Genomic DNA, 13,779 nt, shown 5'->3' on the forward strand with positions numbered 1-13,779 from the left:
ACCAGAAAATAGTATAGTATTGATGCTATGCTTTCTTTAATTCTTTCCTTATATTAAGATCATAGACTTATGGTATATAAGTGAATGAATTTTTTTCTCTCCAGTTTCCCAGGAAATGGTAGACTTTTAAACCTTTGTGTGTTTTTAGACTTTGTGTGTTGGGTTCTTTGCATAGCCAACTGATATACCTAGTTCTGTTGAAAAGATACTTCCTACTTGATACTTCTTGGAACAGACTTTGTCACAACTACTCAGTACCATTTGTTTTTATATGGAAATGATTTTTAAAACAATAAAAATATTTATTTAAAAATTTGATGCTAGTTTTATTTTTGGTACAAAGGCATAATTACTATACTTAAAATTTTGTCCTGTGTTTTACTGCTTAGTACTAGAATTAAAGGCAACTGAAATCCTGTTACATACATACCATTTCACACTTCTCTTTTCTGATACATTTAAAATCTTCTTTGAAGAAAGAAATGTTCTATCTCCTCAGAGGCTTGGCCTATTATTATTTCCACACTTGCTAGATTCCTAAACCGTTACATTGTACAAAATGGAGCATGAAGTGTATGTATCTTTCTGAGCAAAGAAGGTATGATAACTAAAACCTATATCATGTAGAAATTGATTCACTCTTCTACACAGCTGTAATCTACTTGGTAGGGACCATGAATGAGTGATAAATAATTTAACTGATCTTTTATTAGCTTTACATTTCACATAAACTCTAGTGGTTTCTGTAGAGTATAATCACCACCGTTTGAAAATGTGTTTTATAATATACAATAAATTTTAAGCGTTGAATTTAAGTAATATAACAATACTTGTAGAATATTTAAGAAATTTTTAAAAATAGTTTTTACTCTTCAAAATAATATGCCAACTGAGAATATTAACCTTCATAAATTTTGAAATTTAGGGACAGAATTTTTTTAATATTTTATTTTAGTCCTTTATATAATAAGTACTGCCTTAATATGTTGCAGAGTATATTAGTCATTCATAAGATATATGTGTATAAGCTTCTTTATATCTAGAGAGATGATAGCAAAAGGGAGAGAAGGAAGGAGTTATTTCTTGTTATCCATGAAAGATTTGTTGTAGGACCCTGCAGATACAAAACTTTCTACTTGCTCTTGTCTCATAAAGTGGTACAATATTTGCATATAACATGCATATATCTATTTATTTCTTTCCTACAGTAAGCATATCTGTATAATTCTGTGTAAATAGTTGTTAAACTGTTGTTAAGAAATAATGACAGGAAACATATCTATACATGTTTGATATATGTGTATATGTGAATATTTTTTATCCACACCTTGAATCTAAGGATATGGAACCTACAACTAATGAAAAGGGCTACTATTCTAGTCATTCAATTTACGTATGATTTAAATATTTTATTTTATTTACTAATGTCTTCTTTTAAAAATGTGCATACACTGAGTGTTGATGATGCACCTTTAATCCCAGAACTCAGAAAACAAAAGGAAGTGAATTTCTGAATTTTGAGACCAGCAGAGTCTATAGGGCAAGTTCCAGAACAGCCAGAGCTGCAAAGAGAAACCCTATCAAAAAGCAAAACTGTATGGGCACTATGTTCTCATCTGTGGTATGTGCAGTAATATGACACAAAGCTTTAGATAGTCACATGTAACATTGCAATGTAGGACTGTTAGATCAGACCAATAAAGTAGAATTCTGATCAAAATAACATGCCAAACTGGGTATATAAAGACTGGTGAGCCCTCAATCCCACACAGTGCCACAGTTACTTGAGGAAAGCTTGGAGTAGGAGAGGTGATCCACCCCAGTGACAAGCACACCAATTAGTTAGTCGTATAATACTCAAATGGTTAGCCCTGAAAACATGCAGATGCTAGATGTAGATCTAGTAGAAATAGAAGACAGAATTATAGATATAATAAAAAAAGCCCAACATATAAAAGCCCAACAGTGGTCAGTGGCCATCAATAGAATGTTGTTCATGGGTCATTTGGAGTAATACAGGTTTTTTTTTTAAATACAGAATAAAGGATTCTCAGAATGCTAATAAAATGAAAGGGTCCAATCACCAGGAAAACATTAATCTATAAAATCATGCAGGATATAGGGAATAAAGGAATATGGAACACAGATATTTGATATAAAAGTAACTTTGTATCAGAAATTGACAATTTTCAAGAATTCGGAAAGTTAAAGGCTTATCAAAGCTATAAAGTCTATAGCAGCCTTCAAAAGGAAGATTTCATGCTCTATAATTTACAGCCAGGCTGATTGATCTCTGACTGACTGGGGCTAGGATTTTGAATCTGAATTTGTGTACATGCTTAATCAACAGTGTTTCAAATTCCTACAAATGAAGAGAGAAACAGAATGAGAAAGTGAGCAATCCAGTGATACAGTCAGGTCATTAGCCTCGCCACTTGAAGTGTGGAAGTACATTGTGAACTGGGCATCAGCACGGTGGAGTTGTCCCTGGAGGACATTGAAACCATCTCAGACACCCTCATTTATGATGGGAAAGTGGAGATAATTCTCATTGCTATGAAGTATGGCACTGTTGGCAGTGTGGATGGACCTATGAAACCGTACAGGACAGGTTTGGTCCAAGCACCCTGTGGACTCTTTCCAATTTTGATGTCTGCCATGAAGGTAGTAAGCTTTCACCATCTAATTGTATTTGCATGACATGGTGGCTTGAATTTTAATAAAGAGCTGAGAATTTTACTTTTTAAAAAATTTTTTTTGTCAAGTGGAATTACTGAAGAGCAAATTATTAATGATGGAACATCAAATTTCTTTGAAAGCATTCTTTACGCTGATAGATACTGACTTACTGCTGTGAAAAACATTTATTAAGACAACACAAAGCAAATTAAGTTTAATGGGAAAATCATTCTTTAGTAAGTAAAACAACTTGAAGCAGTAGAAGAGCACAACTTTCGATAGCCCAGGGAAAAGATGCCAGTAAAGCATGCTGCCGTACTGACCTATCCCAATGCTGTTGTCCAGGAAATAACTTCAGAGCAGGGGATTCAATCCCAAGGGGCTCCTAATTGGTCTCTCACTATTAAAGCTGTAAGTTTTACTTCTGGCTTAATTGTATTATTACTTGCCAGATTTTTTCCCCCAGATTCTTATTCTGTTTCTACTGTGTGATCCTCCCAACTACCAGCACCAAATTCTAATGTTGTAATCGAATTCCTATGTGGAATGTGATAAGTAGGACCTTTGCTGGCAGATGAGGTGACAGAATGTACATGAGGAGTCTTCATGAGTAGAATTAGGGCCTGAAAAGAAGAGACCCAAAGTGCTGTGTTGCCTCTCTGTCATGTAAGAACACAGGGAAAAGTAGAGGGAAGTGGGCCCTCATCAGATAGTGATCTACCAGCTTCTAGAAACTTGATAAATTATTTTCTTGATAAACCATCACTCTGCAGTGTTCTATTAAAGCAGGTAGAAGGACTTGACAGTATCTAATCTTTTAACTAAAGGTAAAACAAGATGGGCATGGTGGTGCACTCCTTTAATGCCTACACTTGGGAGGCAGAGGTGGGCAGATTTCAGTCACTTCAAGGCTAGCCTAATCTCCATAGTTAGTACCAGGACAGCTGTCTTAAAAAATAAAAATAGATCAATAGATTGCCTTTCATTCACTCTCTGAGGTGTGGGAAATAGGTGTTTCTTACCCTGTTTTATAGTGGTCTCCTTATTTTTTTAATCCTTTTTCTAAAATCATGGTGTGCCTGTCTATGTAGAGAGCCATCACTGTGCAGTTTGCCAGTCTCAGGTGCCGGGCATTGAAAACTAAGTTTGCATGTTGTTGTACAGAAGATAGCCATATCTCTTTTAAGGATCTCAGCAATTGGGTTTTTAGCTTTTGATTTTGTTTTAAGACAGGGATTCTCTTTTTTGCTCTGTCTGTTGTCATGGAACTCACCCTATAGACCATGCTGCCTTTGAACTCAGAGATCCACCTCTCTGGTGTTGGGATTAAAAACCTTCTCCACTATGCCCAGCTCACTTTGTGTCTTAAGCTTCTTTATGTCAACAATGACCAGTTGAAAGGATTCTCACTGCACTCCTCCTTGGGGCTGAGCCCTATCATTTTTCAGTGCTCTAAGTGAACACCATTGGAAGTGTTACCTTGAGATAAATGGGACCAATAAAATTAAACTTGCTAGCTCATTTTTATTGCATGAATTTTGAGCTATAGAATTAGCATTTAATGGCCTAGTTATTTTTAAGTGTTAGATTATATGTAAGATACAGAAGGTTCTAGAAGACAGATACTGCAGGTTTCTTATTGTTGTAGTAAGGGCTAGTATGGAGAACAAGTTTCAGTTTTCCTAGGTCTATCAAATAAACATTAGTCTTATTTTAAGTGGAAACTAAATAAAGGAGAATTACAAAAGAGAAAAATATTATTTTATAAATATATTCTGTATTATGTCTTTCTTTTGTTGTAATAAAAGTCACTATAGCCCTGAAATTTACTTTATGGCCTAGAATAGCCTTGAACTTCTACTTTAGCCTCTCAGATGCTGTGATTACAGGTTAAACTGCCATTGCTGGATTTATATTATGTCTTGGTAATTAGATACTGAATCTTTAAATTTGCAACTAGTGGCTAGAAGTGTCCCTTGCCTCAGCAGAATAAAGAGATATTTAATTTTTTTCCTTATAGCATATTTTCTTACTCTGAGTATTAAGTGGAAAGCATAGATAAATTTAAAAATATAGCAACTGTTCTGTATAGTAAAATGAATTCTACAGAGATAAGCTATGATCCAAAGAAATTATCAGCCATCGAAATCATGACACCACAAAATCAAATTGAAGATCTTTTCCACTTAGCGATAGGTATTTTGCTGAGAATACACACTCCAGTTTGTTGTGGACCTTGTTAAAAAAATGTTCTATACAGCCAGTCATGGTGGAGTACGACTTTTAATCCCAGCCCTCAGGAAGCGGAGGCAGGCAGATCTCTTAAGTTCAAGGGCAGCCTGGTCTAAATGAGTCCAGGACAGCTGGGGGATGGGGATGGAAGGGGTCAAAAGAAAACGAAAAAGTGATCCATACAAAAACAGATGTCATGAGTCTGTGATTCTATGATTTTTTTTTTTTTTTAATGAACAGTAGTGTGGATTTTCACATGAAACTTCTAATCTGGTCTGGCAATAAATACAAGGGGTTTGATGGTGATCAATTGAATTCTGTGATGGGGCACAATGGTAGAAAACTCCTGGCATGAGGAGGGTCCTGGCTCAGCTGTTAGCCTAGCAATAAAGGAGTAGGTCAGGGACAGCTACAGAATATATGCCTTACAGTAGTGTGATCCAGTAAGACAGGTTGAGCTCAATCTGTCTCCAACTCCAGTTGGATCTATAGGTATGCACCATAACATCTGACCAGCTAGCATTTTTCTATCATGATTGAAATAATCTATATTGTACAGTAACCTGAAGCCAGCTTTCTGGTCAGCACTTAAAACAGTAAAAGTTAAAGCATTTTTTTATTCAGTTGCCTATGGATACCGCTCATATTAGGCAGCACAGCTCAACAATCAGAAAGCTCTGCCGAATACTCTCCCTGGGGATTATTAAACCTCACACTGAAATATATTAGTTTGTAATTAAAATACATTTTTAAATAATTCATTTTAAAGGTTGAAAAACAAATTAATTTAAAAACATTAATTATATATCTAATATAAACAGACAAAACCAAAAAAATCTAAGTTTGAGTCTACATGAGTTATTTGAGATTGATAATTATGTACTTTGCACTTTTGAATTCTTAAAAATTATTAACTTACATAAATAACATTAGTTTATAATTTGTTTTATACCCAGGATAAAAATAAATGATTATTTCTGCTCTTCATTTCCACATGAACAATTACAGTAGACCTATATGATTGTGTTCCTGCCTTTTAAAAATACCTGTTGTTAAAAGTTGAGTATTTCATGGCTTCTTGTATTTAGAAACCCCCAAATCATTTCGGGGTAAAACAATAGTTTCATATTGACTCTGGGTTTGATAAAACTGTGGAAAATCACACTCCTGTATCCATTCCAAGCTCTGCACCACCAAGTACAAGTGTGCTGGAAATCCTCAGCATCACAATAGTCACAAGATACAGAGAAGTGTGTGTATGTGTGTGTCTGTGTCTGTGTGTGTGCATGCGTGCGTGTGTGCATGCACATGCATCCTATGACCCTTAGTGGAAACGTTAAACATGAAAAGAAAAACTCTTTCCGATGTTTCAGGCCCCAGAGCTATTGGGTGGGGTAATAGAGTTGTCATAACTAGAGCTGAGCACCTCAGAGCCTTCGTCCCTGCACACTGATGAGACTGTGCCACTCTCCCATCCCTCATCAGAGAAGCCTCACACAGAGCCACAGCTTCCAGCTGCACCTTTACATGAAGATTCTGTCAGTGCAATTTCATAGAAGTAGTGCTTTGTTACAAAGAAAATATCACATCTTATTTAGCAGTGTGATACAGCTTATGCTCCATTTTAAAGGACTTATCTATATTAGATTTGGAGTCTAAGAGAATGATTAGGTTTTGACTTTCTCTTATTTAGCTAAATTATGGAAGAAACTCAAAATTTTTATGATTTGGTTAATTCTTACCTTTTTTAATGTGACCAACAAGAGAAAATTACTATCTCACCATTTTTAAGTTTTTGTGTAACTATGGGCTATTTGGTTTAGTTTAATATTTTCTGTTGGCTGGTTATATATTGTAACTATAACCCACTCACACTGTCTTGTAGTTTATTGACTTCTCAACCCCAAACTTGAAACAAGTTATCCATGCTTATAACTGCAGCCAATATGTCCATAGCACATGCTTCCTACAACTGTGTATGTGGATTCAGGTGTTCAGATATTCGCTGAAGTACAGACCTTCTATTTACATGGAAATACATCAACAGTTCTTCTGAATCAAAGCCACCTAGAGAAGTGCTTGTTTTCATTGCTTCAGATGGGAAAACACAATATAAACTAGCTTTTGGAGCTTGTTTTTTGTTTCTAATAAAGTGCTCAGTAAAAGAATTAAAATAAGTGGGACTGGCAGGAGAGAAGGGACAGGGGGAAGTGTAAAGTGAATAATGAAAAAAAGAATTAAATAGAAAGGACTATTGATGGCAGAGTTGAAATAATTTTAAAATTAAAATAATAACTTGAATTTTTATCTCATGGCCTGCTTGGTAAAATGAGGATGCATGTTGTATGCGATAGCATGTAAATGAATAAATGAGGAAGAAAGGATAGTTCTTCGCAGAAAAACTCCAATTTTAAGAACACATAGAATAATGAACGAAATAAAAATGCTTCCCATACAAAGCACAGCAATAAGTGTTGGACTCAATGAGTAAGTACTGAAACCAATGGAAAAGGCGTGTGCTGTGCAGTGAGATTTTTGGCTGCTTATTTTATGCCTTATATATTCAGAACCACCAAGCTGTAAACCATTTGTTGCAGTAAATCTCCAACCTGAATAAGCTGGTGCAAAGAACACACAACTCAGGTATATTCATAATACTTAAAAGCCGTACGCTTAGATTGGGCATATAAACCACTACACTGCTCTCTATCCCCAGCTATGAGAACCCTTGCTTCTTATGGCTTCTCCAGGTTACATGGTTTTGGTCCATCTTCCTCTATCTCCACATCTGTCTCCTCCTCCTTCCTCTCTCCCCTCCTTAAAACCTCCAGCCCACTCCCTTCCACTGCCCAATCACAGCCGTAGCCTGTATTTGACCAGTTAAAATGGGAAGAAGGTTCACTTGAAATCACCTGAGTACTTGATCCACTCCTCCTCTGGCAGCCCCTCTTGAGGAAACAGAATTAGCATCAAAATACAAACAGTACAGAGGTAATCTACAACAATCCTCCATTAAGTACTTTTAAAATACTTCTCTTCAGTGACTTTACTGTTCAATAACCCTTTGTTACTGTGGAAGTGAGGAATATTTGGTCATTATTTTTCTGTGGACTGTGGGGTTTTTAATTTTTTTTTAATTCTTTGTTTTTGGAATTAAAATATAATTACATCAATGCCCCCCACCTTCTCAGATATGTAGCCTCCTTTTCTTTTAATATTGGGGTGTGTGTGTGTGTGTGTGTGTGTGTGTGTGTGTGTGTGTGTGTTCTGTTTTCCTTACTTTTTTTTTCTTTTCTCTCACCTCCTTCCATCCCTCCAGTCCACCTGCCCTCACCTCTGAAGTTAAGAGAAGGATCTTTGATGTTTGCCACACTGGAGTGCTTAGGCTCCTACTTTAGCCTCTAAGTAGCTAGGACTAAAAAGTAACAGATCATGATCATAAAGAGCCTTGATACTTGATTTTTAGTAATTATATTCATAACAGCAAAAGGCAGCTTTAGTTAGATATAGCTTAGTTTCCTTGCAGCTCTTTTTAAAAATACTTGTCAGTAATTGTTTGCCTTTATCTGGGGTCTTAGCCCATTCAGAATAGAAGCTGATGGGTTCAGAAAGCAGTGTTTAGAAGGGTGTTATTGGCAGATACTCTGTAGACAAGAGCAAGCACAGAAATAGTTGAGTACTAAGACTCTGTATTCTTTCTGCTGCTGCAGCATTTGAGCAGTGCACATGGGTTTGTTTGCTTTTTTTGTCTGTTGTGAGCAGTATGTGAACAGTATTTTAATTTCTGTAGTAGTCATTAAACTTGTTTAGAATACATGTTTTTAAACCCCTGTTTAAAACACAACAGTGTGCTTGGTTTTATGTCTTTCCTCCAAGTAGCCCAGCCATAGCACAGCTCATGCACTAGGAGTGCTGTTATTTGTTAAAGTAGGTAAGTTTGCCAGTTACTGACCCTGCCATTTGTGGCACTTCTAGCAGTAATCTTAGACTTCAACTTTGCTAAAGATGGCTGTGGTGGGAAAGGAAAAGGGCTTATCCAAACAACTAATTTGTGGGTCAGAGATTGGGACAGAAAACATATAACCTATCACTAGAAGTGATCCTCCAGCATTTTGAATACTTTCTAGTCACATTTTCTCTACATGCTGTGTGTAGACATAATGAGTATTGAGCTAATGCAGTTTTGAGCGGCTTACTAAGCTCTTCTTCAGTATGAAGAGAATAGTTCACACTTTCTGCCCTGTGTCACTATAAGTTACTTTGTTTACCATAGCAGTTAGGCTAGCTAAAGAGACCTAGGCTGCTATGTATTGTCTCCTCTGAACTTGTCCTGGATAATAGAATACAGTAGTTTGTTGTGTAGCAAGTGCACACTGGATGAAGCAGAAAGGGAGTGGAATGTGTGGGTCTGAGGATATAGAAAAAGATTACTGGTTTGAATAGATTTTTAAAGATTTGTTTTCTTTTTTGAAAATATTTAGAAATTTCTGAGTCTTTTCTAACTTTCTTCCTTTCACAAACTGTTCTTTGACCTTTTTGTAAGATATGAGGAAATGAATATACTCGTTTACGTTTCCAGTGTGAGATGACTCTTACTCATTTGTTGTTATGACTTCTGTTGTTCTCTATCAAGTTTTATGTCCTTTTAATTTTTCTTCTTAGCTCCAAGCTTCATAGCCTGGAGATCTACATATTCCCCCAAAATTCATAGGCAGAATTTAATTGGCTCATGAATTTGAATGGGAGAAAAATAATTCCAGTTTATTTTCAACTAGCCCAATTGAATATTAACATCTTTACATTTAAATATAGACAGCTATCAACTGTGATTTTTAATATCTATTCTAGTATTATTATCTAGTATTTAGTATCTTTTCTAGTATCATAGATACTTTTATGATACAATGTCTTTTAAATTACATTATCATTGCTTTGAACTTGTAGATACTAGATTATTATTAGATCTTAGATTGTAATATATTGTGGAAGAATGCTGTGTAATTACCTCAATTGTTTTTCAGCTGTACTGATATATATATATATATATATATATATATATATATATATATATCCATCCATCCATCCATCCATCCATCCATCCATCCATCCATCCATCCATGGGTTTTAAAACGTGATTCTGAGAAAGAACACTTCAACACATAGCCAAAGGAGTGCCTGCATGACAATGTTTATGAGTCTCATTTGTTCCTTTACTGTTTGATCTTTCTACTTCGTCTGTTCCTTACTATGCCTGTTCTAGCCTTCAGATTTTTTTCTGCCTTTAGTGGCTACACCACTTAACCTGTGCTTAAATGCTACCAGCCTCTTATCCAAAGTCTATGTTAGTGACTAGATATACATATACTGCAGGAAGAATTTTAGAGCATTAAATTTAAAGTAAACTTGTTATTGTTGTAAATCCGTTACTTTTCTTTTTAAGTCCCCACTAAACTGGGCTACTGAGATCTTCTGACCCAAAATTAAAATAAAAGCTGTTTTTGTTTTTTGATACATCCTCAGTAAAGAGTAATTGAGACATATCAAAATTGTGTTGTGTTCATTACAATGATCATTATAATGATACAAGATCAATACTTATCACTAATAAGGCCACTGTGATTATTCTTAGACAAGTTTCTTGACACTGTTACTCCTCTAGGGAAAATTCATGAATATTGTCTTGTGAGGTCACAGGGTTATTGCATACCTAGAATGCATTGATGACTGCCAGACCATTCTCTCGAATGTGATGTTTGGTTTCCTTAGCAGATCATGAGGGTTTCATTGCTGCTGTTCTAATGGGTGTGGATTGATGCTCTGAGCAAACATGTACACTTCTCTTTTTAAAGTGTCTGCTTGAGTTACTGCGCCATATTTAACTGAGTTGCCTACTATCATTGGTGATTTGTAGATATTCTTTATATATTCTCAACAGAAATTCTTTGTCAAATTATCAATGTTCTGTATTTACCGAATATTCTTTTTCTGAAGCAATTTTATGTCTTGTATTTGAGTTGTTGGACCAATTAACATTATAATGCTTACTACATACTAGTTTATGTCCTTCATTTATTAGTAGGGAAATTAGATACTTAGAACCACAGGAAATGAACAAGACCTAGCTCTGAAGCCCTAGGAGAGGCGTGGCAAATTTACCTATAGAGTAAAAAAATACAAATTGTATATTGTAAATGTTTTTTTTATAACATATTAAGTTTTTGGCACATACATAAAATAAAATTGTAGTTGCAAGATGATTATAGGATTTATAAGATCAACATGGTCTAGATAGGGATAATCCTTCCATATAGAAATATATTTGAAGAGGATATTATTTGTGTATGTATGTATATCTGTGTGAGAGAGTATGTATAAAATTTATGAACATGAGACTCAAGTCAAATGACTTTTCTGTTTGCTCTTATGACAGCTACAGAACTAGGCCATAGTTTGTTCTGCTATATCACCCTTTAGTGAAAATACATACCTAGGTTTACCAGTAGTTGATAATTGATAGATAATATACATATCCTTTCTATTTGTGTTAGCTGTATTTCTTAATTGTGAAGACAAGCTTGTGTACTTCCTTTGTCTTTTAGTATTCTATGTATCATACTTCTTACGATAGTTCCGTGGGGAATGTTCTATATTTTTCATTTATCCCTTTATCGCATGAGATTTTCAGCAAAGGAAAGGGGTAAATTAAACGGTTTATTTTTCCTTTGTTAATATGAATGATGTGAGTAACCATCCTAATTTTTTACATTCTTCTGTGAAAAATACTTTAAAGGGTTAAATTAATACTACCATTCACCATGCAGTATTACCACAATCTGATGATGTAAACCATGACTGTAGGAAAGGACCCATTGTTTTTAGAGTTCTTTTCCATTCATGTAGTGTAGTAGGAACGTTAATGCTTCTTGTGTGAAGTGTACCAACATAAGTGTGCCACACATACTACTGGAAATGCATTTGCAATAGTCATCAACACTTGGGAACCCTCTGGCGATCTCAGGTCATGGTTATGTTGACATTAACATACAAGATAGATAAAACCAGCCTAATGTATATCTCTGGATTGTTTGGGAGAATTTAAAGTTTAATAATTTTTTCCTTCTTAAAAATTATTTTATATTCTATCAAGGTCAGAAGATAACTTGAAAAGCAAGTTTTCTTCTTCCTCCTTCTGGATCCTGGGGATCAAACTCTTGGTGTCAGGTGCTTCTTACCTGCTGAACCCTCCCACATAGGGTTCATGCACATATATCTATCTACACACTGGCCCTCATGCAGTACAACTGTTAGCCCTGTATATAAATTATACAAGATAAAACATACAGCATTTGTGAAATTAAAGTAAATTAGTCCATACCTAGTAAGCATATTGATACATAAAATGTATTTGCTTGACATAATGTGTACTGTAAGTTGTTCCCTGAATTCATGGTTTCACTTTCTGTGGTTCAGTTGCACATGGTCAAGCATGATCTAAGACTAGTAAGTAGAAAATTATAGAAATAATACACTAAGGTTTAAGTAACCTTACTGTAGTATGTTATTTCTACAGAAGAGTATTTGGCATTAAGAGGTCTATGAGTAGTAGAAACAAGCCTTAAGTGAAAGTGAGTGAATTGTTCAGAGGGATTATAAATATGTTTAACATATACCATTTTATATTCTAATTTTTATATTAATTGTTGTTTCTTTTTACTTATTTTTTAGTCTACTACATCACATTGATAAACTTTTTATCATAAACATGTATGTACAAGCAAAAATACAGTTTCCAGGGTTTTATAACTTTAGATATCTAAAAGCAACTTGGAATATATCATTTGTGGATAAAGGAAAACATTCCATAGATTTTTGCTTGTACTAATCTGGAGCCTTCCATAGAATTTTAAGTTAATTATTCCAGCTGAGAAAAATTAATAGAAACATTGTTATAATTTGACCTTCAAATCAACACAGGTAACATTAGAAACATGCACAAAATGGAAATGATGAGTCAAGGTAATCCATCATGTTCTGTTTTACAATGCAGTATCCTTTGAACACTTACTCTCTGAACCCAGGAAATAAATTTATATTAGGGCATATGTTTATTGCCTTTGAACCAAATAAGTTCAGATTATATAGTTTCTTTTGCATTTTCTACCTGCCTTTCAAACTGTGTGAACCCAAGAACCAAACTGATTTGAGTTTGAAAAATGATCGTGATGCACTAGGATTTATATTATGGATACCACGTGGTCTTGCCTTAGAGATAAGCTGGTTTTGGAAGCTCTGTCACTATCCATGCCTTGCTCTTTCTTTCTCTGTTTTTCATTCTCTGTAGAAATACACGTAGGTTAAGTCCTGAGTAGATGTGGTAGATCCGAAAGTCTTTCCCTGTAAAGTCAGCATAATGATGTATGCCTGTAACCTTAGCACTTCTGAGGTGAAGTAAGAAGGATCAGGAGTTCAAGGTCACCCTTGGCTGCACAAGGGTGTCTGTCTCTCTCTCTGTATAAATATACACACAAACATATATCTACACACACACACACACACACACACACACACACACACACACACACAATCGCTCAGTCAGAAGTCATGAATGACCATGCTTCTCAGCTCTTACTGTCATGTCTTTATTTTAAAATATAGAGTTAGGGAGATGGCTTAATCAGTGCCTACAATGTAAGCTTTAGTACCTGATTTTAGATCCTTAGTATGCATAGGAAAGCTGGGTGTGGTAGCCATGGAGATATTCAGACAGGAAGATCCCTGGAGCTCAGTGGTCAGTAAGCCTGGTCCAATGGATGAGCTCCAGGTTCAGTAAAAAACTGCCTTTAAAAAATGATATGAGGGGCTGGGGAT

The 13,779-nt window shown here is 35.2% G+C and overlaps 1 protein-coding gene and 1 pseudogene across 18 annotated transcripts in view; both read left to right on the forward strand.

Annotated features, from left to right (window-relative positions):
• The window catches only part of Lcorl (ligand dependent nuclear receptor corepressor-like), a 136,193-nt gene that overhangs the window by 59,114 nt on the left and 63,300 nt on the right, over positions 1-13,779 (forward strand). The gene's annotated exons all lie outside the window — the stretch shown is intronic.
• LOC148001380 (DNA-directed RNA polymerase III subunit RPC6 pseudogene) lies at positions 1,770-7,125 on the forward strand (annotated as a pseudogene). The gene has a single exon (XR_015637060.1). The product of XR_015637060.1 is annotated as a DNA-directed RNA polymerase III subunit RPC6 pseudogene (transcript).

The sequence above is a fragment of the Rattus norvegicus genome, chromosome 14 (genome assembly GCF_021556685.1).
Source record: "Rattus norvegicus strain SHRSP/BbbUtx chromosome 14, alternate assembly SHRSP_T2T, whole genome shotgun sequence".
NCBI lineage: Eukaryota > Metazoa > Chordata > Mammalia > Rodentia > Muridae > Rattus > Rattus norvegicus.